Source organism: Chiroxiphia lanceolata, chromosome 2 (assembly GCF_009829145.1).
Source record: "Chiroxiphia lanceolata isolate bChiLan1 chromosome 2, bChiLan1.pri, whole genome shotgun sequence".
In the NCBI taxonomy this organism is placed as follows: Eukaryota; Metazoa; Chordata; class Aves; order Passeriformes; family Pipridae; genus Chiroxiphia; species Chiroxiphia lanceolata.
Genome location: NC_045638.1, coordinates 72,224,732 through 72,251,528, shown reverse-complemented (window position 1 = coordinate 72,251,528; position 26,797 = coordinate 72,224,732). Strand labels below are relative to the sequence as shown.

Below are 26,797 nucleotides of genomic sequence, written 5' to 3'. Positions count from 1 at the left end.
CAGGTGACAGTTTTCCTTCCCCACCTCAGGAGCAAGTGTTTTTACATGCAATCCTTAAAAAAAACATGCACATGCACCCCCCTGGCTGAGTATTTTCACAGTACGGCATTTTTCAAGGATGCAAAATGAAACCCTGCTTAAATCTGAGGAATAAGTGTTTTTGGGAAAATTAACAGGACTGTAAGCTGTGTTTGATATTTGTAGAGTGCTGTGTTTCCATGGCAACTAGGGGGCTACGGGCTTTAATTACCATTGCAACGTTAAGGGTCCCCGCTGTACATCAGGGGGTGAGACGCTGCCACGCGGACGGACCAGCAGAGGAAATGTCTGTGCTGCCCTCTCTGCCCCATGGCTGCCTACAGAGGTTTAGAGGTTCCAAGCAACCATCACACCAGGAAACGAAGTGATGTACAGAACAGGGACACCAAAGGGAAGCACAAGACTAGCCATCATCCTTAGGAGAGATGATGGATGATGCCCACCTCCCAAAATCACAACCTCAAACCCAGGGATGCTCGACATCCTTAACAGGAGGAAATGGAGGGACATGGTGCCCAAAGATAAAACAAATGGCCAGAAGGTTTTGCTCAAACATGCAAAGATCATCCTGCAGCCATCTTCCGTGGCACAAATGGAATGGCTTCTATTTTGGGACCAGGAGATTAAAACAGCTTTATGTTAGTCAAATTGGTCTCAAATGAGATAGGGAAGATGAGCACTGTGACTGTACAGAGGTCCCTGCAATGAAATATCCATTCTTTGTAGCAAATACAGTTACATCTAATAAATCACCTCAGAATAGAAGAAAAGGAGGTAAGAGTATGAATCTTTAACGAAGATACATTTACAGATTAAATTTTCCATATTCCAACTGAACAAGATTAGTGCTGAAAAGGGAGGAAGCAGGACACTCAAGCCAAGCCAGATGAGAGCCACTCCTGGTCTGCAGGAAGCACGAACCCCGCTGGAGAAGAATGAAGTTGAACTTGCACCCTCTCCTCTGCAGGCATGGCAGCCACTGCTGCCCAGCCTAAGCGAAGTATTGCTCACAAGTACTGCTCACAAGTACTCCCTCCTCTGCCATCCCACTTCACAAGAGAGGCAGGAGCTGTCTTTACAATTTGTGAGAAGATCCCCTTTCTGTAAGTAAATGAAATTTTCTGCTCAGTGGAAAGAAAAGTGCCTCTTTCTGGAGGCTAACCCTGCTTGGTGTCAGAAGCCACCACACTGCAGGAACGCCTAAACATGGGACAAGCACCTGGCGACTCAAGATGCACCCAGGTCTCTCAACAACCGAGCAGGTTGGCAACTTTTAGGCCTAAGCATATAAAAAGATCTGCAAGAAACCTCCTTCAAGTTTCTAAACCTGTTTCCAGTTTTTTGCAGCAGTGAAAAAATAAAAAGTAAAATGAAATGAAAGTGAAAATAATGCACTCTTACCTGCCAGGAGACCCAAAGACAAATTTCCTTCCTAGTGCAAAAATAAGGAAAGCAGTATCTAATTACACCTGCTGTAACAGGTGGGCCTTTATATCCAGTGGAAGCAAAGAGAGTACCCCAAGAGTCAAAAATCCACGATAAGGAGACAATTAGTAAAGCTTTCTTCTCACTGAAGGAGCAGAGGAGAAAGGCAAGAAAGAGTAAAACATTTGCTTATCCGCCATGGATATTTTCTGCCGTGCAATCTGTCCACCAGCCCTTGCCATATGTGCCACCCTTTCTGTTCGGAGATATGAAGGCAGCAGAAAGCTGTCCATCAAGATGCTAAACCTTCTGGAAAGCCCTCCCCTGCGCACTTTGCCCTGAAAAGGGGACTTTCATGGATGAACAGAAAACACTTAACTAGATTAAATGTAGCTTCCTCCTGGAGATGCACAGAGAGAATTTGATTTGATTAATTCAGATTTTAAGGAGCAGCAGAGATCCAAAGAAACTAAAGGAATCTGAGAGCTATGTTCCCTTTTTCTGCTCTTCTGTATAACCAGCCCCCAGCCCTACGGGTGTGCATGGAGGAAATTCAGGGAGACAACACTGGGATTAATCGCAAAATAGCTTTGATGACAGAGAGAAGCTGGGGGTGGAGGGATGTAAAGGATAAAAGAACTTTCTGAATAGTTAAATTGCAGGACTTAACTATTTTCAAGGAGAAACGCCAGCCCATCTCTTCCTTCAGACATATGCCACCTTGCATAACTTGTTACAACTGGTTTCCCCCATCAACCACAACTTGAGTGATGGTGGAAAGCTATTTTCAAAGGTAAACTGTGCTGTTACTAAGCAGTTTTTTCGCTTAGCCATATCACAGAAAAAAACAAAGCTACCTCCTACTAAGCTAACAAAAACCCCACAATCTCTCTCTAAACAAGCATTTCTAAGATCTGTGTGAGACAGAGCCAAGAAGACTCGGTTTAGAGACAGCTCAGATAAATGATAAGCCCCATGCTGTCCTTGTCCTGCAGGAAAGGAGGCAGAGTCCTCTGCAGGAGCGAGTGCCCATGGGCTGAAAAGAACACATGAGAACTCATGACCAGAGGAAGAAAGCTGAAAGTACAGGAGAGTAGTGCAGAGGATGGTCTAGACTTGGTCTGAAGCTTGCAGCTTCGGCCTCCAGCCTCAACCTGCCAAACCCCAGCAGCTAAAGAGCATCACTTGGAGAGCTAAGGCAATTGCCTAAACTGCTTATTTTCTCCCTAATGAAAGAAAACAAATATCATCACATTAGGACTCACTCTCAAAAAAAGAAGAAAATAAGAGCCTTCTTTAAGCCCACAGTCAAAGGAGCATTTAACTCAGACTACCTACACGCAGGCCAAATTAGCCAGGAGACATGACTTGCCCCTGAGCAGGGATACTGCAGGCAGTGACGGGCTCACCTCCACAACCACCCCTCTTGGTCTGCAGCCCAGCACAACCAGGGATCAGGGAAAGCTGGGCTGGCTCTGGCCACTCCTCGGCAAGCAGGTGGCTCATCCCAAAAGCACTGCCACACCTGAGCAGTCCCTATTTGTGCCTGGGAATGACATTAGGATCCCATGCACAAGCTGCCACTTGAATTAACTCCATGATAAAGGCAAGTTCTTTGATTCTTAATGCTTTAGGGGGATGGCTGTGCCTCTCCCTATTAAATCTGTTGAAGAAATTTAACTTTGCTGCTGTACATAACTTAATTTCCACCTAATTTCCAGGGAGAACTTTCTTTCTGGTATGTGTAAAAAGCTGGCTGACCCAGCTTTGGGCACACAGAAAAGGCAGAGCGTGACTTGTCCTCATGCTCTTTTATATTTGTACAGAATACCCCGATACTATTTTGCAGGATGCTTTTCAGAAAAAAAAAACCTCTGAATTGAGACTTTCTGCTTATGTTGCCTGTCATACCTCAACAGATGTAACTCTGTAGAGATACTGAAAATGTATGGCTCCACACATTATCAGAATTTACATAACAAGAACATGTTAGATCTAGAAGTTGTAGTCTTAAAATATACAAATATTATCTTAAATAAAAACCATTTAAATACTTTGTATGTAAACAGATATTTACATACACAGTAGACTAGTGCTTGATCTGAGGCCTCCAGACAGGATTCAGAGAGGGAAGTGGATGTTGAGTTGACTATGTAAAATCAAGTCTGTTTATACATATTTGACAGAGACAAAAAACATGGAGCAAAGCCTGCTTTTTAGTCCCACTATAGGAATCATAAATTCTCCACTTCAGCCCTTGTAATTACAGAGCCACCAAGAACGAGTGGAGACAACATTTGCTGAATGAAAAAAAAAAAAATAAATTTTTCCTAAACCACTTTTCTATCCCCTAACCAAGTTTGCCAGCTGTTTATTTCAAATACTTTCTCCATAAGTTTGTCTAACTGCATGTTAAATACACACGCAAACTTATATAAATAAAAATAGAATTTCACCACCTATTACATAGGGAAGCTTTTACAGTGCAGCTATTTATCCACCTGAGGTGCAAAATTTGGCTGCTACAGCGTGTCCTTTGAATCCTGTTACTGCTCTCAGAAAGAAACTACTTCAGTGGGAACACTGTTGGAAAACAGTTCTTTAAGATTCAAGTGAAAATGCTGGCAAAGATGTACAGCAGCACACACACAGCAGGCCAAGAGGTCCTGGTATTTATTCTCACATGAGTGACAGGGGCTAAATATTAAGCAGCAATCTCCCAACTCACCCTTGCAGAATGAATAATGTGGAGGAGGGAGAGCTGAATTGCTGTTACAGCATTTCTGGCCACTTTCCTTGATGGCCTTGTTCTCTTTGTTTAAGAAAAAATAACATTCCTAAACAAAGGCAGGCAACTGAAAACCATTACCATCTAAGTGAGTAGTACAAATTAAAATCAAATCAAAGAAAAAAAATGACACTAAGGACAAGTAAAGTGGCAGCACCTATGTAAAACATCAAACTGGTAGCCATATGCAGAAATCATATATAACAGATAATATATGCAAAGAACTATAAATCAAGAAAGAAACTAGAATAAAATTGCTCAATACAAGGGAGTTAAGTCCTCACAGAAGGCTACAAGCAAACAGGGGAAAGCTCAGAAGTTTGCTAGGGTGGGGAGGCATCAGGGCTCCCAACTGCTACGCTCATCTAGCGAACAAAAACGGAGTTGTTGAAAAAAAAAAAAAAAGGCCTAGAATTATGAAAGAAAAATGCATTTCAGTTCTTAGATACTTAATCATAAATTTGCAAAACATATACAAGACATTTACTCACGTCACTAGGCAATTCTGATTCACCACATTTTGGGAAGAGAGTGGGAAAGGAGCAATGCGCTAAAGAGCCCCACCAGGTAGGTTGTTCAGATTCCTAACTTTAGGCATCGCTCTTCTGTATTCATGGTCAAAATGGTTGCAGCAACAGAGGCCAACAGAGGCATGCTATATTGGGAAGGAGCCAACCTTTTCCTCCTCCTCCTCCCTGTCCAATCTCTTTTCAACATGCTGATATTTTGCATTTGAGATTCTGTGGGGGATGATACAATTTTCACTTCCTCATTTATTCTATGCATTCAACCCCTAAGAGCCAGCTTTTAAAATACCAGTCTTGCTTTGAAGGATAGTACTTCATCAGCAGTGCTTTTGAAAAAAGGTCTTTAAGAGGCAGACAACCCACCCTCTGGAGTACCCATCTTCTTTGCATTCCTTAACCACAATACCCATTTTCTCAAACGAAGCACTTCTCAACAAGTTAGGTTAGGTTCATAGACATAAAAAATTCAATTTCTCTTTTATTTCTGCACTTCTTTTTTTACTCCCAACCTATGCTAAACACTTTCACATGTTTTATGCCAGATACTTAGATAAAACATTTTTCAAACTTTATAAACATTTTTTTTTTATTGTCATATTGTCCAAGAGCCAGAAACCATCAGAGACAACAATCCTGCTGCACTGGGAGCTGTGTAAATAAACCCAAAGTAATATGGTGTCTCCAAGATAAGGACTCACATTCCCATGGGATATATTTCTTTTCACAAAAAAAAAGGCACAGTGCTGTGCAAAGAGACTATGAGATGCCAGAAATGCCACACAAACACCAGTGCTGCTGTAGACACCTGCCTACCTTTCATACAGAAGCAGCAGCAGCTGTGTTGGCAAGGCCAGGTTAGCTCCATACAATGGAGTATTTGGAAATAGCATACTTCCAAGTTTCTCTGCTCCTATCAGCAACAGGGATTCAAGAAATTACTCAGAAGTTCACCTGCGAAGTCCCTGTTCATAAACTCCAGATCCTGTAAGAAGCAGCTCAAACTTACCATCAAGTTCAGAGCAATCTAATGGTTCACAAGAACAGGGTTTAGTGGGTTTAAAGACAATGCCACAAGTCATCTTCACTTGGCAGAGTCGCTAAAAAGCTAAGGAATACCCAGAAAAGAAGTGCACACTTAATCCTGAGAAGGGTCCCTTCTGTATCAACCCCACAAAAAGCAGCCTGCTCTACAGTTACCTGTTTCCAGCTAGACACAGACACTTGTGTCAGAAAGCCAACCTTTTATGCTTCTATAAAGAACTGTTTAATACTGCAATAAAAAACAGCCTTGATTTTCACTGATTTTGACAGTTAAAAAGCTAATAATTTCAATTTAGTGAACCAAGATGAGGACAGACAGGGTAATTAAAAGCCTTTATCCTGTACTTCATGAGAAAACCAGAAATGCAGACAAGAACACGATGAGAGTCTCATTCAAAGGAGACATTTTACTTTAAAAGCAGCAACTCAACTACAAGCAACACTGTCTCTTAATATCAGTCATATGGGATGAGAACACAGAAACAAGTAATATCCCAGGCAACTAGGCTGCCTCCATGTGTTGAGTGACTATAAATAAAAGACATGGGGAGGATGGAGTCATGAAAAGGCCATCCCAGCTGAAGAATTTTAAAATAGAAAAGGTAAAACCTTTCATGGAACTGAGAAGTTACACTAGAAAGCTTCTGCAATAATATAGCATACTTTGGCTAAAGGGAGTAATTTGCATAATTTCCCTTTGTAAACTTTGAGACTAGAAATTTATGAACTCAGATTTACTGCTTGTCCACACGGACCAGTTTAATTGAATATTAGGTTTCAATAAAGTTAAATTCTCAACTGATACTTATTTTGCTGTTAAGAGTATGTTGTGTTGCTTTAGCTTTAGTGAATCCTTACTACTAAATGGAATATAAACCAGAAAGGGTTTACAAAGAGTCTTGGGTTTTTTCCACTGAGTACATGAACATAAATCACTGTACCTTTCCTATATCCAATAAAAGGTGTTTTCTTTCTGGATGCTAGATTTGGAGAACAGCACATCTGCTGAGGCACTGGCTGCCTGGAGACCCAAGTTTTCCACTGCCCTCCAGACTCCCTTCAGACTTGCAAATGTAACCGAGAAGATACTCTGGCTTAGAGATTCCCAGTACCAAAAACCTGACAGCCAGAGCATGCAATGAACTAGCTATAAAACTGTATTCCAAATAATTATTGTAAACATTGATACACAGTATGCTTAAGGTAAGAAAATACACCAACAGAACCAGTGAACCTCACCAACAATTTCAAATCTTCAACTAAAAATCCTCCTAACAGCCAGATCTGATGCCTCATTTGCTCTCCCATTTTTTTTCCTCTCTCCTTCCCCTCCTCAAATCCTGAAAAACAGCAAAATGTGAAATATTCTTTGGGATAAACATTTCCAGCTGAAAATACTAAGTGCAGTTATTTCAAAATACCTACACACCAACAAGTCCTGAAACCAAATAGATTTAATAAATAAAGAAGGAACAAAAGTCCGAATGATCTTCAGTTTCTCATTCTGTTTTTCAGGAGTATATCATCCTCTTCCGATTTAAAAAAAATCTTAATCAAAGGACTTGGGTTACTTAAAGTCTGCATGTGTTGCATAGCACCCAGCAAAACAAGCAACCTTTTTTTGCAAGGTGGTTATGAAGGCTACCTGGAAGTTTACCAAGGTTTCTAGGATGCCCATTGGAAAACCTTATGGATAACTGTACGAACACTACTCCACATGTATCCTAGGAGACCAAAGAGCTTTCGCATTTAAGAGCTTATTTCCCAGCCACCCTCTCAATACACATCTCATGCAATTATAAATAATACAAATAGCTGCGAGAAAGGAGGACACTGGTTTAATTTCAGCCAGAACATATGCTGACCTCTGCTTCCATCTGCATAAATGTTGCATTGTATTTCACTACTTCTTTCTCACCTTCTGACTACAAGGATACTATGTAAGATACATCATGTAATTCATGAAATGGTGTTTTTAAACTCGAATTTTTACAACCACACAAAGATACATTTTTTTAATCTTTAAAAATTCACACACATTCATGCAACTCACCATAAAGAGCCCTTGTATTCAGCCTGCTAAAAACAACATACAATTTAGGAAAAACCCTCCAAAAGAGAAATTTAAAAAAAAAAAAATTAAACAAAAGCACAAACCAGCTAATTTAAGAGACTCACTTTACACTTCATGTTTGAATAGCCTATGCAATTGAAACAAGCTGAATCAAAAGCAATCCCTTCATTGCTTGTTTGTAATTCTCATCACAAGGTCTAACCTGCAGTTAAGCACCCAGCGCCCAGACTCTCAAGAGGAGCAGCCTTAAAATGCCGAGCAGAGCCCCAGAAACATCCTGGTACAATTCCTTGGCAGCCAGCACCCAGGTTCTATTACAAAACCTGCAACAGACCATGACAGCTCCTTCTCTTCCTCACCTTTTTGGTCTACATTTCTTACCCTTCCATCCCAGTGGAGGTGAGAAGGGAGCACAGCACACCTGCCCAATATAAAGGAAAAGAATATACTGTTGGCCTCCTGGAGGAGGGGATATCACATCACAGAGAACTTCAAGGAAAAAGGTTGTTGGCATGTTGGTTTACACAAATTAATTCACTAGTGGGTAATTAAAACAGAACCAGTTCCTCTCATAATCACCAAGCAGCTCTTGGGGTTTGATTTACTTAAAGCAGTAAATTAATCACCTAACCTCACCCGAATATGAGTGAAGTCCTAATAGCTGTGGCTCAGGAAACATTAGCCAGGGCAGAAGCCAGGCTAAAGGATCTGCAAGCACTCTCTTACACTGTGTCCTTTTCAAATCCTAAACCTAATATCAAAATTAACTGCAAGCTAAAATGTCGCCAGCAATTCCTCATGAATGCATAATGAAACACTGCTACTACATCTTGCACATCACAGTTTTGTAAGCACACTCGGTGAGTGTGCGTGGGCATCACACATGCAGGAATACTTACAGTAATTCCATGCATATTGTGGCTTCACAACACATACAGGAGGTTTCAAGTCTCTGTCGTGCTCTCTATGTGCTGTATATGCTATAAATATTATGTAAAGGAACACAATGTTTGCAAGAAAAACAACAAATTGGATTATATAACATTCTTTTTCTTTCTTCTACTCCTCTATTTAAGAAAATTCTGGTTTTTTGAAAAAAGGAAATGAAAGTGAAATCTTGAAACTGTTCTCAAAACTGCACATACTTTCTGAAAAAAAATCTCAATTTCTGTATAGTTTTATAATTCAGTATCTCAATACTCCAGCCGTATTCAGTAAAGAAAGTCAGTTTTATATCCTGAAATTGCTCTACTTTTGTCAATTAAAATAGGAGGAGAAAAAAGAGTATTGTTTTTCTTTCAAATTACCTAAGATCCTGGCTTTTCAAATATTAGATACACTGCATATTTGCAGACTCACAAACTACAAACTACTATCTTTCACAGCAGCTTTTATAAAGTCCAGTATACTGGATTTCAACAACACCACTGGCAAATTGAATACTTTAGTATTACTTTCCCCTTTTATTTGACATAATACAAATGATATACAGGAGTATCTACAGCCACCAAAATGTGATAACCACCATATCACTCCTGAGACCATCCTCTCCCTTCACTTAGTTCCATGAAGTGGCTGAAAAAAATCCAACCCAAATTTGCAAACACCACAGTAAATCAGCAGTAGACAAGTATGCTCCAGTGGTGAGGGCTTCAGTTTGAACTCTCAGTGGATGCTTCAGAAGATGTCGTGGTGGTCTTTATACCACTCTCCACTTGAGAAAATATGACTGCAAAGTAAATTATCCATATGAAAAACTACCAAAATTGTTTTTCTTGACTTTCTTGACTTGGCATGGTCTTAAACAAACACGCTTGGATAAAAAGAATAATGAATAGGACTGATGTCCTTCTAGTTCATAGGAGAGCTGCATGGCCTAGATGAGACATCACCCTGGGGAGACCACCAGAACAGTTAAATAAATTGTCCACTCAGAAGTGAGGCCCATTCTGCTCCTTCCCACTAGATAAAACCTGTAATGGTATCTCAAAAACAGAGAACACTTGGAAATTTTTCACCTCTGCTAGAGACATTTCCAACAGCACTAAAACAACAATGTCAATGATATTTACGCCGGGTTAGGGGCATTTTCTTTGGGTTTTTACATTTACCTGCAATACACCATTTCAGACAGAGAACCAATATAAACCTATCTTGGCTACAGCATTCCTCTGTCAGGGATGCTGACAGAGGGCTTCCTTTAGCATGCATATGTCATTAACTAAAATGAAGTCATGGCTAGAAATGGCATTTGCTAAGATACCAAAATTTTTAACGTGAGGATTTTAGCTGTATGAACAGCATGTGAAAAGTCACACAGCAAAGGAAGGGAGCGTAAACAGAGCCCTTACTCTGGCACATGGAAGCTGCCCCCCAGACCAGCCCTGCTGTCACACGGCTCCCTCTGAAATCCCAAACACCAGTACTGTTTCTACTACTGTGAAAGCAGAGGAGGACAGCCAACAGGCTAAACCAGAACTCACTATGTGAGCCACAAAAATGCCTTCAGGAGCCATGTCTTCAAAAGACCTGAGTGGCTAAAGGAAGAATGTTCTCCTCCTGAGTGATCAACCTATTCCCTTCAACAACATTGGGTTTAACACATAGACTACAGTTTTAGTAGCACTTTGCAACAGGAAATTTAACATTTTAAGATTTCATTTCAACTAAGCATGCTAAATGACTGCAATGATCAGCTGAATAATGAGATTTTATGGGAAAGAAAACCTACCACAAAACCTCTTATCATACTAACCTCAAAAAAACCCAAACACCAAACCCAGAAACGTATTTCTGAAGGAAGCAGTAAACAACTTTTACTCTCATTAAAAAGTTGAGAAATGTGCATACCACCACTAAAATATAATTAATACGCAGCCTCCAGAAAAGTCCAAAGGAGTAATTTAATTAACCACCCGCTGATTTCATAAATGACAAGAACGCACAAAGGTAATGGCACCTTATAATGGAAAATGTCCTGTTTATTTAGCTGGCAATTGTGCTGTTCTGTGTTGTGCATAAATATGAGGAAACATATTTTGAACTCATGACATTTTAACTTTGTAAGGTGTGACAGAACAACATACTGGCCATGATACAGCCACTGTATACTCCACTTATTTAATGCCTTTTCCCAAGAACCTCAAAGTCACTGACAATCATAAAAGTCTTAACCTTTATGAACTCCTCTTTTTCCATGCCCTCTTCAGAAATGCAGAAGAGCTGGAAGGAAAAAACCCCAACATTTTAGGAGTATGCCACTTCAAACAAACTATTGCCTCATGTATGGACTTTGTTTATATCTGTAGTTCTCCCACTTTCATAAAAAGGGATCCTCTGTAAGCCCTATGAAATACTTCTGTTGACTATCTTCTAAACTCATTTTGCAACTTCTCACCCTTTTTCTTCACATGAGGAAAGCTTCTTTTCAGCTGCTACATCCTTTATCAAGGCTGAAGAGAAGCAGTCTTACCAAAGTAGGAAAACAATGTAACAAAATAAATGAAAGGCTCTTCCTTGTTTTTCTCATTGGACTTTTCAGGGATAAAGCTGAATTGAATTAATATTCCTTCTTGCATTCACGAAACTCAAAATGCCTTTGTGTTGTAGTACTACAACCATCATAGTCTATTTCACTGAACATGAAACAAAGCAACATCTGAATTTATGAGCTGTTCATCTCCCTATCTAATGGACACACTAGAAGCATCCTGAAAAGATGTGAAGAGGCTGGAGAGGGTCCAGAGAGGGGAAAGGTGATCAAAGGAGTGAAAAGCCTGCCATATGAGAGCCTGAGAGAACTGGGTTTGTTCAGCTTTGAGAAAAGAAGGCTTAGGGGAGACCTTAACACCATGTTCCAGTATTTAAAGAGAGGCTACAAAGAAGCTGGAGAGACTATTTCACAAGGAGACACGTGGAAAAGACAAGGCGTACAAGTCACCTTTTGGAGATTCCGACTGAACATAAGAGGCACAATCAGCCACTGGAATAATCTCCCCACAGAAGTGGTGGATTCCCCAACTCTAGACACTTTTAAGATTCATCTGGACAGGGTGCTGGACCATCTTATCTAGTTGTACTTTTGCCAGTAAAGGTTGCACCAGATGATTCTTGAGGTCCCTCCCAACCTGGTATTCTATGATTTATACTTGCTTTGGGGTATACATAATTTAAAATGACACACTGAAGAGATTCTTCAAGCATTAAAGTCTCCACTGCAAAGCTGATTGCCAGGCTACAAGGCTCTCCTTACAGGATTCAACAACATACCATAAAATGATCCTCAGCAGTGCAACACTGCAGCAGCAGGGCATACAAGGATGGATCTGGCTACCTTGTGCGCTGGCCTCAGGATCTCTCATCCCACCTGTCCTCCCTATTAGTAGCTGTGGAATGACATTAATGACCTTACATAACAGTGGCTCCCTGCCACCTACTACAGGAAAAGCATTCCATTTGTACGATCAAGTGCAGATCCCAATAGCATCACTATACAATGTACCTTGCTGAAGTGATTAGTTTGCGTGTACACATTTAAATACACATCTCTGCAGCTTTGCATCCAACAGTGAAATCTTTACCTAGTGGTATTAACTAGTCATGTTTACTGCTCCTGAGGGTTTCTCCATCATTAGGTGTTTATGATATTTACTCAGTCTGTAGCAAACCATTACCAGACATACCCAGCTGTACTAGCTGCCTGTCAGCGATGCCATCAGATATGTAAACGTCTTTATAAAATGATGAAACTTCCCATTACTTTTATGCACTATGCACTGTGGTCTACTTACCAATTAGACAAGTAAAGAAGAGCTCTTGAATAAATACCACAAACCTGCCACTAATTATTTTTTTGTAAACTTCTCGGGTTTTTTAAAGTCTTTCCAGCTTTCATGTGTGAGCATGTGCATTTAAGTCAGAAACCAGTAGGTCCCAAGTACCACCTGTGCCCCATACTCCAGCTACAGTACCTTTGGGTTCCTTGTTAATACTCCCTTTGGCGACCTTCCTCGAAGGACTCTTAGGCATCGTACTGCAGGATTGAACATGGAGCTGTCTTCCTATGGTTAATCATGATAACTGCTGCATGTTTCCAAGATGCATTCACCCTGTGAAAATGGCTTAGATTTTCTGCTTCTAAATGTTACAGAAAACATATTGTTTAAATTGTAATATATGATTCAATTGTCTGCAGCTTCCAAAACAAACTGACTTGTTTCTGTCGTTTATTATTGCAATAAACTTTATCAGAAATTCTTACCTTCTTCCATGCCACAAATACATTTTGAAAGAAAATCATGGTGCACAACTCTCAGCAAGAACTCCATTTACCCATCATACTCCTCCCTAACAACTGCACTCAAAGTTTCTTGAGTGGTCGTACCTGCACTAAGAGCCCATCCACAGTACACAGATTTCATGTGCTAAGTTAACTAGGTAAGAAGCACTAGAAAAGAGACTGACCACAGCTAGAAAAAAACTTAATCGTACAAATTCTTGTTACAAGTGTTGTGCTTTACTGGGGAAAGCTCTCAAAGATAAATAGTGCTTTATAACTCACCAGAAGTCACCTGGGATGCAGGACAGAGGAAAAGAAACAGGAGCACTAGCACAGGAGAGCTCTGCATTTTTTACAAAATATCAGAACTTGCTGTTGAAGCAAGCAGAAATATCAGATCTTGAAGATTACCTTCCTCAAAACCTTCTTATACGAATTCCTGTACTGCTTGTTTCTTTTTAAGTGGGTTAAATGCTGCCTATTTCTCCCCCCTATTGCTAGGAAGATTCTTTTTTCCTTTATAGCAGCATTCTCCCAAATTCTCTGCTACACAGGTTTGAAGAGTCAGAGTCAAGGCTGTTTGCAGCTTATGAACCTGGCCCTCACTATCTCCCCTGGCAGCCTGGAGGGACATGAAGTAGCTGGCAGTCCTCCCTCCTGCCTACCAGTGATCCCTCAGCCCACTTCTATGGAGATACAGGATACATGCAAGGAGAAAAGTTATTAAGTGATCAAAATACATACAGAAAAACAATTAATTTTAAGTATTACATGGGGGATATAGGTAGTTTATTAACTGCATCTTCCAGATTAATTTCTAATTCCACTAGGTCATGGCACAGTGAAATAATTTAAATCAAGGGATTTAACAGCACTTTGAGTTAGTTTAATAATGCTAAAGCTTACTGTATATATTCAAGTATTTATCTCACAAGAACTATCTTTTTTCACTATTTAGTAAAATTAGTTCAAAAATCAAAGTATTTCATTACCATTCCTGGTAGAGAACCTTATTTAAATTTTACAACGATAATGAAAATAGACAATATCATTTCATGTTGAAATACAACTTAAACCTTTAAACTTAAAAGCACTCAATTAAACAAATCATACTGCTTATCGCTACAAAATTAGATTCTTTCAGTGCAGTAATATTGCTCTTCTCTGTTCCTGCCCTCCCTGCCACTGAAGGCTCATGTTTGATTTCTACCACTGAACAGCCCTTCCATTTGCTTCCACCGCACAACGTAATTTTGGAAGCAGCAGAGTCTTGCCTTGAGTTTGAATCACTGCCGCCAAAAATCTCATCCTTACAAAACTGACTTCCCATTCTCAAAATTAGAAAGATTAGCAAATAAGATATTGCCCAAACTGTTTTTTAGGTTTCTCTGCATATCAAGTTTGACTACTTTAACATTGAGAGGTCAGCCTCTGCACAGGACCCGCTTTCATACAACCCACACAGCTCAAATAACATCTGTTATATTTTACCAAGTACCTGCTACCGATTGCTTGCATTTCCACAGGCTTTCCCATGGCTTCTGGTTGTATGAGCAATCTTCAGGGTGGCTTTCACTAGCACTGCCTCATTTCACATTTCAAGAGACCGGGAGAACACAGACGCTCAGCTTCCAGGGCTCAGCTGAAGTAACTTGTAGCTCACAAACCCACACCTTCTTCTGCCATGTCCCTACATCTCTACCAGCATGACAGCTAGAGGGTTATTTTTAAAATGTCTTATGTATGTGCATTACCTGCTTTTAATGAAATAAAACCCAGAAAAATTTATTCAAAGAAAAATATGCAGACTACCTGCCATAAAACTTTACTGGCAAACAACATTAAAATTCCTTAAGGACCCTAAAAGTCCTTCGACTCAATTTTCTGAATTGAGAGGAATTCACTCTACTGCCACATTTACTAAGTAATTTCTTACAGAAGAATTACATTAAAAGTTGAGGTAAAATTTAGTTCTTTCCATGCCAAGGTGTGCACTCCCTTTGTGACTTTTATAATCTCAAGAATTGTTAAATTCATGTAAACCTCTTAAACAAATAAATAAAGCACTGAGAAAATTTTTCTTCTGGAATTACTTTGCAGTGTAACTAGAATGGTACTTCTCCTTCACTGGAATATGTTGTGGCACTAACTCAAAAGTTCACATCGTTTTCATTTCTTTACTACCAGCAGCAATCTAGGAAATGCTGCCATCAATAGTAAATCTATATGAAGTCACACTCCTCTGGTGCATTTTGTGCATAGCAATCAGTTCATAACACAGTCCTGTGTTGTTTAAAATTCAGTTTATTCTTCAATTACTCTGCTAGCCCGACTCTAATTTATTGTATTTTCTGGTACATTTGGTTTTGGATATTATGACATCCTGGCTCACACCATTAGAGAGGAAACATAAAATGGTGAGGCTGTCTAGGGACAGCTGAGAGTAAGATAGCAACAGCCTGGAAAATTAACAATATCACTGTCTCTGTGCTCAGCTAGACCTCTCCTGCATTAATGCTAAAAAAAATTTGGCAGTATTTCTCCAGCGTAGACTTGCCATCCAGGAATAGCCTCAGAGGCACCATAAAACCCCAGCTAGTGTGGCAGGTAGCTGGGGTGGTTGGGAGGGTGGACAGCAGCCTCTGAGCCCGCTGAGACAGCTCAGCTGCAAAAGGAAGGAAATACTGGCCCTGCTGCTGCTTGGAGCCCACCAAAGAAACCAACATGGTTCTAAATGCCACCAATACTATATACACTGACTTTTTGGCTAATTATTTTTTAGCCTTGCACTTTCTCAGTCCTAGCTACCATTTCTTTCTCCCTGCACCCAAGGTGGAATGAGACGCAGGAGCCAGAAGCCTTTTCACGGCATCTTCCTTGAGAACCCCAGCAGAAGGGAGGGCTTTACCTCCCCCTCCAGCTTCGTGACCGACGCATTAACCTTCAGGGCATGCTGCCAGCCCCACCTGCTTACTCAGGCTTTTGACAACCAGGGAAGCTCTCACTGCACTGATTTGCCCTTCGAAGATGCATCCTCTTTCACTTACTCCTCCCTACGACATTTGGCGTTAGAACTGAATTCAGAGGATGGAGGAGCAGTCCTGATGAGAAAATGCCATACTCTTGTATTCACATCTGACCTTTATCCGTACAACAGATTCTGACAATTTCAAACATGAAAAATGCTCATGTGCCTGCACAACTTGCTCTGTCCCAAGAAATTCCACATTGGGTTCTTAAAAAAATGTATGTTTCCCTTCTTTTTTCTGTTTTTTAGCAAGTCTAAAGACAGTTTACTAATACAATACCCAAGAGTGAATGTTTTGCTGGGAGACCCAGGCAGGTAGGCTCATGAGAGGCTGCCAGCATTGGAAAGAATTTGCAGTGGGGGAAACCTGGCTGGACCCAAATTTATTTTGTCCTCCAGAAAGCAGATTAATTTTCTCCTAATTAGTTTTCCCCTGTCTCTAAGTTGTCTTGTAGTTCAGGTAGTATTGCCAGCTCCTTCCAAACCTCATAAACAATAAGGAGTTTACTAAAAATGAAGTTGCTGCAACTGTTGCATTAAAAAGACAGTGCCAAAAATTACATGTAGCAATGTTAAAACATGATGACTCAGGCTGTAAGCTAATTTACAAAATTAAGAAATGCCACATTTTAGCTTACCCACTGCCTTCCAGTTTTCCAGTTTCTGTTAGGTTGCTTGATCTCACACTTAGGAAACCCCACGGAAAGACAGTTACTGGTGCACGAGAAATAAGGAGTACAGTTTCAGCTTATGAAGACTGATGGAGTCAGAGTGAATCATATCAGGCCATATATAGGTGGGATGAAGAACTGGGACAGAGGGGCTCTCCCCTCCTGTTAAGTGCTATCCCAGGCTCCAGTGCAATGAAATACTACCACAGTGAGACACTCTCATTTTGATGTGTGGCTGCTAGGAAACTACCGAACAAATTCTTTGAAACCACACGAAAACTTTGGCTCCAACCATTTTCTCTTCTCAATCCCACATAATCATAAGCATTGTGCCTATGCTTATGCTGCAAATCAGTGCACCTGCTCTGGAGTCCCCCTGCACCCGCTCTCATTACCCTCCGTTTGAAACAAATCCTGAATGGAGATCGGAGACTTGATTTCACCTCCCAGCAGGCAGAAAGTAATCATCAATAATTGATGTCAGCTGGTTTCATTTGGGGCACTGCCTCAGGCATGCAATCGAGAGTTATGGTATGCACCAAGAAAAGGAGGATTTGTATATAAAATGATTTGATAATCTGAAAAAATCCCTTAGTAAACAAAGGAAGTTTACGGATAATTGTATTAAAGATTAGAGTTGTTTTAAAACAATGTAGAATGTATTTGAGAACATCTGGGAAGAAAGATGGCAGCATTAAAAGCAGTATCTTTGGGGAAAATATTTCCCCCCCTCAAACAGAAAACAGTAATTAATTCACTATTAAATCCTAATCCTTGTCAATTCATGTAAAAGCAAAGCACTTTTTCTAATAAAGACTGTTATCAATATATTTAAATTAATTTTTAAAATATTTAAATATGTTTTCATACAGTTCTAATATCTGATTAAATGATTGGTTATTCCACATCTTTAAATGCTTCCACTTTATTTCAAATTTGAAAAGCAGGCTTATTTTATGTCAGAAAACTGAGGACAGAACAGCCTGTGGACTATGCTTTTGCTATCATATGTTTTTCAATGTCTTTTACTGATGTCTTTTTACATATTTTACTCATCAGCTGGAAAATCAAGAAAATAACTCTGTTTATCTTATAGAGGTTACTACTTTTCCATCACACAATTACTGTGTTCCAAACTTTTGGTGTGGCAATTCAGATAAAAATCCCCTCAACGAAACCCATAAACTGTTCATGACTTTTCTATAATGAATGTTGATAATTAATAATATCTGTACAGATCTTCTACTTTAAACAATACATTATTGAAGCTCCTCACTGCTGTAACTGCTGCCAGCGCTAGAATAATAAAGTTACTTCACAATTAAAAAGGTAAAAACTACAGAACTGAACAATAATTAAATTGGTAAAAACATACTGGATCAGATTTCTATGTTTTTTACTACTGTATTTCTGCTTCATTCTTCAATAAAAAAGCTTAGATGTTAGAGATAAATTTGGAAGTAGTTCTAAGTTAAGGTCTGAAAAAAAAAAGAGAGAATTGTTGAAAGAAAATAGTAAGTACAGGGTTTGTTTTTTCCCTTTCTATGCCGTTTTACTTCTTTATATAAAGAAATTAATTTTATATATACACAAATATTTGTAAAGGAAGATCAATGACGAGTAGAATGCTAACCAGACTGGTACAAGCAGCCCCAGCAAAGAAAGGCCACAAGGGATGCTTTACTATAACCACACCATCATAGCTGTGGTGAATTGAGTGACTTCCTTGGGAGCAGAAGCCGGCAAAAGGACTCTCACGGCTACAAAATACCCCATGGAGTCACCACTGCAGTCAAGCTATAGGGATGGCTAAGTAAGACTCAGCATGTGATACATCATCTGAAAAACAGTATATACAGGATAGCACACGTGAGTGCATTCAAGTGAAATCCCTTCTCTCCTGCATTTCAACTTAACTTGCTTAGCAGGTTTTAAGATATACACAGCCTCGCCTGTATCAACACCCCAGAACAAAACATCTTTATCCTCAAAATCAGTATTGCAGCTAAAACAGAACTCGTTCTTCTCTGACGCTGTGAGGCAAAAATAAATAAATCTCAGCACAAAGTTGACATCACTGCGTGAATTAAGTTGCCTTCACTAAACTTGAGACTCAAAGACAAAAGATAGCTGTTGTGAAATCCATATGGTTCTGATCGTTTGTAGGAGGTAACATGTCAAGCTGTACCCAAAAGTTCTTGATTAAGTATCTTCCACTTCACAGTGGCACGGCACTTCCGACCATTTCCTGGCTTCGCAGCTTTTCAAACTTTTCAAAATATGACTTAGGAAACCGTTACATTTCTACAACATTTCTCTAGTCAATGGCACATATCCCTTACTGCAGAAGAACGGACCGTTAACGGTTTCATTTCACACTCCAGTAACCCAAAATTCTGTGTTACCACTCACTTTAGTGTTAATTTTCCCATAGATTCTCTTTTTCTGCTTACATGGCAAGACAACTCAGGTCAAGTGCTCAGACAAGATGTGCTGCTGATTCTCCTTTTCACCACCACTGAATCACCTTCACTTTTGCTTCACTGCAAAGTTATTTTCCCTGCAAAAAGCAGGAGAGCCACAGTCAATATATAAGTCAGCAGCTACCAGTCAAAATGGATTTCAAAGGGGGGAAAAATGCTTCACACAACTAAACCCATAAGTATTATTTATATAGGATCATTCCAACACTGCATAAATACACGACGACAGGTATATTTTCTGTTGTACATGCGGGGAAGCCCAATTCAGCTCATGTCACTTCCAGCTACAGAATATAAAAGTATCTAGAGCAAACAGACATGCTGAGCCATCCGCCAGGTAACAAGAATGGAGAGCGGTTATTCTGCCAGATGAAGTAGACAGATACCTTTTTTCACTGGTGATTTCAAAAAGAAATACATTTGGTGGTTGTCACTGAATCTTATGAAGCTTTGTAATGTGTACGTACAGTTCTAACTTACATGTCTTATTAAGACATTTGCATGAAATGCATGACAGTTCCACAAATACACAAAAATATCTGTATTTTTATCATAATTGAGATTAGCTTTACCTTTAACATCTAAAAGGAATTAAAATAGTTAAGAAGCAAATCTAAAATCTGAAGGCATTCAGTACTGGTTTAATATTAGGCAGGAAACCCTGTGATTTTTACACCTTCAATCTTCATTAGAAGCAGCAATGACAGATTAGCAATGCACTAATTGCAAAAACAGTTCAGGAATTTAATTGTACTAATTTTTAATTAACGTAAATGCAGGACAGAACTATTTTACTAATTCACTGGGTGAGCCTCCATTAGCTTGTGTTAGTAACAATAAACGGATGAGAAATCCCCTCTTGAGCAAACAAGACATAAAAACAGGAAAAAGAGGCCAGACAGAAGGAAATCCTCGTCAACCTGCTCCAGAAGAAGCTTCACTGAAAAAGTTTTCTTAGAAGTTTAAAAAACAAGTTACTTCAATTCACAGTCGGGGCAGCCCAGGGGAGCACTGTGGGTTTGGATGACAGCTGTGGTGCACAAATACTGTGTCAAGGGTAGTTAGAGCTGTACAATCGGAATGGGGATTATAGCAAACTCTCTGAACACAACTAGAACAATTACACAACACATTAGGATCTATGAGGTCTTGTGATGCATCGATCAGCTTTCACTTACAGCTATTTCACTCTGGTTATAAACAAATGCTAAACAATTTGATTCTAAAAAAAAAGGGGAGAAAATTATACAGGGCAGGGGAACAGAACCAATAAGAAGAGGAAAGAAGACAAAGGGTGGGCTATTGGAGGTAATAATAAGCAATCCTCTTCTGCATGAAGAGGCGATAGTTTTTATTGAGTTTTTTTTCTGTAACTTTTAACCTCCAAATGTACAGAGGCAACTTAACAGCCCATATTTACATATTTAATGTACTGCTGATATTCATTGCACTATCCATGAGGCAGACACAGACAAGAATGTCTCCAGCATCCTCCTTGAAATGTGACTTGCTCTAGATGTAGGTTATCCAGCTATAGGATGGACTTGGATGGTACCATTCTGCACAGGCCATTACTGATGGTAGCGGAAAAAACCAACTGTGTCGAAGTAAAAATGTGGCTAGCTTAAGAGCCTTGTAGAGGTTTAGTTTTTGCAGGTAGTGATGTCAATTAGAGCAATGATTTGGATGACATGGGCATACCCCTATAGGCTCTGTTCTACTGCCGTAAGAGTATGACACAGCTCCTTTCATCTGGGGACTATGAGGTATGCAGACAAAAGCACATTCACATTACGACAAAGTAAAATGCACCAACAAAGGTGGCTCACTGATACCAGCTAAGAAGTTGTTGGTTTGGTTTTTTTTAAATTAAGACTTTGTTCAGGAATACCAACCAAAACTTGATAGCCAGAAAAATCATGACACACCAGGATTCTGAAATGTTGCTTTTTATCAGAAAAAAAACAAACCTCATGGGTTGGTCCCTTCAAAGCAAACACAACATTCCTGTGGCAGAACACGACAGCTTGTCCAAGCACAAGACTGCTACTATGAAAAATCATTTCCCACAAACTGGTTTCAGCACACAAGTCAGCCTCCATTAGCTTTGCTTGAATTTCAATTTGCTTCTGTTGTGCCAAAAACCTCTGCTGCACTAGCTTTCTTCTTCCCATCTACGAACTCAGAAACGAGGATTAGAACCAATCTGAAGAACAAAAAAAGCCACAGGAAGGTAAGAGCTTAAAATCCTGTGTCACTGATATTGTTTGCCTTTCGGGACCAAAATTTTTGAAAATGACACTGCATTAAGAGAGGTTCTCTGTGGTAGAGAACTTGGGTTCAAGCAAAAATTGCATGCAAAGAAAATAAAAAAAAAATCTACACAATGAGTACAACTGCAAGAGTCATAAAAATGCCAACATAAAGAACACTGACTGGAACCCAATAATAAACTGTGCTTATTTCAAATTGTTTGCTAACCAGTCAGCCCTGGGAATGCACAACACTGGCATCCCCACTGGACTTGTGCAACCTCTTCAGACAAGGTCACGGAAACATGCAGTGGCACTGTGATCTCAGGGGCTCGGGAACAGTCTATATCACACTCCAAAATCACTCCCACTGCAAGGAATGTACAATACAGAAGTAGGAAGCCTGTCGTTCAGTTTTCTTCACTCTGCTGAATAATATCTGACAGCTTTATACCACTCCAGGCAACCAGATCCAAAATCTGATCCCACTTTGCCCTTCTGCAGCTACTGGGTTCCTCCTTTTTGCCCAGACACGTGGGTTCTCCTTTAATGTGTACCACTTTCCATTGTGCTCTACTGCTAGAAAAAGGATAAATAAGTCATAGTTCCTTCTGCTTCATTATCTAGAACTATTTATTACTACTATTTACAGCATTTTAAAACTGGATCAGTTCATATAGTGGATACACTCCATCACATTGCATTTTGTTCTACAAACACGGGTTCTTCACAAAAATTCTGCACAGCCCATCAAGCAGGGGCTAAGCACGTAACATCTCTCCAATGGATTATAAAAACACTTCCTTCTCCAAGTGATAGATGGGCCAACAAGAAGAGGTGCTATGCTGGACCTTGTTCTCGCCAACAAAAGGGGCTGGTGGGGAATGTGAAGCTCCAGAGCAGCTTTGGCTCCAGTGACCTTGGAATGGCAGAGTTTGAGAACTTCAGGGGAATGAGGAAGGGGCACAGCAGGGTCACTACCCTTGGCTTCAGGAGAGCAGACGATGGCCTCTTCAGGGATCTGCTTGCTTGAGCATTGTGGGATAATGCCATGGAGAGAAGAGGGGCCCAAAAAAGCTTATTAATGTTCAAAGATCACCTCCTCCAAGCTCCTCCAAAATGGGACTCTGAGCAACCTGGTCTAGGAGAAGGTGTCCCTGCCCAGGGTATGGGAGTTGGAACTAGATGATTTGGAAGATCGTTTCCTACTCAAACCATTCTATGATGATTCAATGATTCCTCTGTGGAACGAAGGAAGAACAGCCAGGCAAAACACAACATCCATCACTCTATCCCAGAGTAAACCAACTCTTCCTGGGCAAAAATTGACTTCTATATAACACTGATCTGACTAATTTATAATTTAACAATTACTTTCTTACCCAATTTGGTCTGGTTTATTGTGATAACAGCAAGAAAATTCTAGACATTCTTAACAACATTCCAAAAGCCAGAGCAACATCTACTTGCTTACTTGAAACAAAAATGAGACTGCAAATATTAAGCTATGCTACCCCAGGTTTCCATTTTTAAAATGAAAGTAGTTCCCATTATTTGAGTGAGAAAATTGCAGAAATGCAAAACAACTTGAAATCTTGCATTTTCACAAATTACCTGACTTTGTATCAAATGACTGCACACTTTAGATTTTGTGTTCACCATCTAATGCACAGCTCAGCACAAGATTCGCCCCTGTTCCAGCCCACAACTGACATCAACTGAAATAAGAGTCTACAAGAACATAAAGGATTGACATCTCTGATACCACCAAAGTACTTCAGAAACGAAAGAGGTGCCTGTAGCACTGCAAAGCACATTGCAAAGATGAAGTCAGCTTGGATACAGCAGTGCTACAGCGTGTAATGCAGCGGCAGGGCTGGAGGCACCTCCACACGTGCTGGTGGATAAATCAGTCCCCAGCTCAGAAGTAGAAGTCAGCTACCATCATTATCTCATGCAGAATACAGAGCAATCAGTATGAAAACATATGATAGGTTTATCCCACGAACTTTGTGAACATAAATCCTGACCCTGAAAACATTCACATGCTGGCTTAACATTAAGCCTAAGAACAGACCCACTAATTCCAAAAGAAATACTTGGATGTTTAAAATTAAACATATGTAAACACAAACATCTACAGAATTGGGACCAAGAAAACCAAAAAGCACAACCCACAACATTATTACTTTTTATTGCTCTGTAGACAGAATGACCCAACAATTACATAACTTAATACTGATATTTAAAAGCATTTTCATCCTCAAAAGGCACTACAATTTCTAAACAACAAACTCCACTGACCTAATAAAACAATTAATCAGCATGCAATTCAATGGTGTCACATTAAAATGCTTCTGCATAGCAAATCAACAAAGAATTTTCAAATAACAGAAGCAAGCCACTGCTGTATCAAATAGGCAACCAGCTTCCTCTGGTGCCTTTTACACCAGGGAGCATTTTAACACTGAATGAATGCTGTTCTCTTATTAGTTACAATTCCTAATGTCTAATAGCTCCTTAAACAAGCGGCATCTTGCTGATCCAAGGCAATAATTTATATTAATTCAATGTCTAGTACACATCATGTCTTTACACATTTCATTTTGATATTGTTCGTACAACTTCCTCACAGCTGCTTTCAACTATATTAGCATTTTTTAAGAGTACAGAAAAATAGGATAAAAAAAGAAGAGATTATTTTGGAATATTTTCAAGTATAGTTTTAACTGGTAACTAATACACTTCTGCTGTTTTTCAGTGATACAGGCCCATAAATATATACCACAACTGAGGCTGACAGGCTGTTCAGTACATGTAAAGTGTTACAAAAAAAGAAAGTTTCACTGAGGTGGTCAGCGTTTCCAAGAAAGAAGACTCCAAGCAAATGCCAAAGCTTGCAATGTCAAAGCCAACATTTTCGGCATGACAGCTTTTAGTAGGCTTATTTTTTAACCTGTCCCAAGAGAACAGCACTTTTCCACTTAATCACCAGCTTATATTCCTCTTGCAAAGTTTTGTCCCTAAATAGTTGCTCTTTTTTTGGTAACAGAAAATTTGAGTCCAGTGTTACAAAGTCATACTGTACTTGCAAGTCTCAGACCTGAGTCCAAGGCCCGGGGCTCTCTCTTGCTGAAGTCATTGAAGGCAAAGGTATGACTCAATATGTTTAAAAATTCAGTACTTAAACTCTCATTTTAAAATTATGCTGGTTTTTTTCCCCAATATCCACACATTTTAGAATTGTAACAGTACAAGCACTTTAAAAAATAATATTACAAACTTTATTAAAAAAAGAAATCTACTTGGGCACAATGGTGTTCTTTGCAGCCTGCTGAATTTGGAGAAAATAATTTTATGTTATACTGTGTTCAGAAAAGAGGATTCTTTACTCAGTGAGCTAATCATTAGCAAAAAAAAAAAAAAGAGTAATTATGAAGGACTCTCACTAAGTCTTAATGGTTCTAGCAAGTACATCGATATAACTTATTTCCATTTTGAGGAAACTTGTGTTAATAAAGTCAGGGCAGCATATGGTATTAACATGTTTATTTTCCAAGTGGTAGGGACACTAACCAAAACCATCTGATGTTTCTTCCTAAGCCTCCTTGATCTGCTGCTGGATTGCAGCTTACAATAAAGCATTGCAAAGCCAGAAAGAATTGAGTAGAGGAATAAAAAATGAAATTAGTAATTCAAAGTCTTTATTTAATGAGAGTCTAGTTCAGAACAGTTTCTCTCTTGAACAGATGCTCAAAAGCATTTATGATTTTAAATTTACTTCCAAAGACTATCAAACGTAGCCCAAAGCTAATCCCTAACAGACATTTTTTTAACTTCACAGTCAGAGATAAAAAACAAACCCCGATATCATGTAATTAAAAGAGGAATTAAAGGAAGCTCGGACGTACTTAACAGTGGATTTCTACGGAAGTAAACAATCAGCACTATGCATTATAAGGAACACGGTAAGAAAAGTCACCAGGGGCTGCTAGATCCGCCACTACCACAGCTCCAGCAACTGTTTTCTCAATTACTTGGCCAAGTACTAATGTTCCGTCAAAAGCAGTGATAATTTTAAAGTATGCCCTGTTAAAGCAGAGAAGACACGAGGTTTAAAGTTTTCTAACCACGTTTTCAGCAATAAGAGCTAACAAATGAGGGAGATAAACGGGGAGTGTGGGTCAGAGCATCGAAGGCTGGAGTCGACGTTTGGAAATAGCTGCCAACCACACGGGCTCCAGCGGCATTTCGCAGCCAGCCCCGAGTTCCTCTGGCGCAGCTGTAAAACACACAACCTGAAACCCGCTCCTGCAGCAGGGGTTCGCTCGCAGCTGTTCCTCTGCCTCCCCCGCACGCAGTAATCTGACTCCTTTCCAGGCAGCAGCTTCTTTAGCAGAGCCACGCGAGAGAACAGCATAGGTGTATCGGGGGACCCCAGAACCAGGTGCTTCCCAGGCGGGTCGCCAGCCCCCGAGCCTACCGCTCAGCCTCGCAGAGGGGCAACGCCACCAGGCTGAGCCCCGCCGCCGAGGCGGGGGCTCCAGGGCGGGGACGCAGCTCCCGAGCTCCCACCTCAACCCCGCGCGGCGGCCCCGGGCCCTGGCCCCTCTGCCGGACTTGTTGCCCCCTCAGAGCGGCTCAGTCCGGCCCCGCCACCCCCGCGGGGACCCCCAGCGCCGCCGCCGCGGAGGGGGCTGAGCGGGGCTGAGCCGCCCGGCGCCGCGGCGGGGCAAGGAAGTTACTCACCGCCGCCGGCTCGGCGCCGCGCTCTCCTCCTCAGCCGCGGCGGCCCCGCCTTACGGGAGGCAAACTCTGGGCAGCAGCACTTGGGGAGCGTGTCTCCACCGGGCCGGGCCGAGCCGGGCCAGTGCTCCCGCCTCCGCCCCTCGCCGCGGGCAGCGGCGCGGCCCAAGTGACAGCGGCGTTCCGCCAGTCCGGCCGCGGCCCCGGGCGCGGGGCCGGGCTGCCCGCAGCCTATGGCAGCGGGGCCGGGGCGGGACGCGGCGGAGCCCGGGACCGGGGTGTCCCCGCCGCTCGCCTGATCGGCAGCGCGGCGCCGGGGGGCGCGGGCGGGGCCGGCGCGGAGGAGGGGCCGGGCGGGGCGCTGCCCCCGCGGCGCCCGGCGCTGCCCGCGGACCTGTCCCCGCCCGCCCGAGCCCTGCGGCTGTGTCCGGGGGGCAAACCCTGG

The 26,797-nt window shown here is 40.9% G+C and overlaps 1 protein-coding gene across 5 annotated transcripts in view; it reads right to left on the bottom strand.

The window, feature by feature from the left end:
• The window catches only part of LNX2 (ligand of numb-protein X 2), a 57,459-nt gene extending 30,876 nt beyond the window's left edge, over nucleotides 1-26,583 (bottom strand). Inside the window, exon 1 of one of the 5 annotated variants that reach the window (XM_032680314.1) lies at nucleotides 26,356-26,583. The gene's annotated coding sequence lies outside the window, so the exon portion shown is untranslated. Of the gene's footprint in view, nucleotides 1-1,440; nucleotides 1,794-8,793; nucleotides 8,816-19,283; nucleotides 19,304-19,324; nucleotides 19,412-26,355 lie in introns of those variants that run through there. The other 4 variants (XM_032680317.1, XM_032680316.1, XM_032680318.1 and 1 more) reach the window with 4 other exon arrangements.
• Nucleotides 26,584-26,797: the final 214 nt, after the last annotated feature.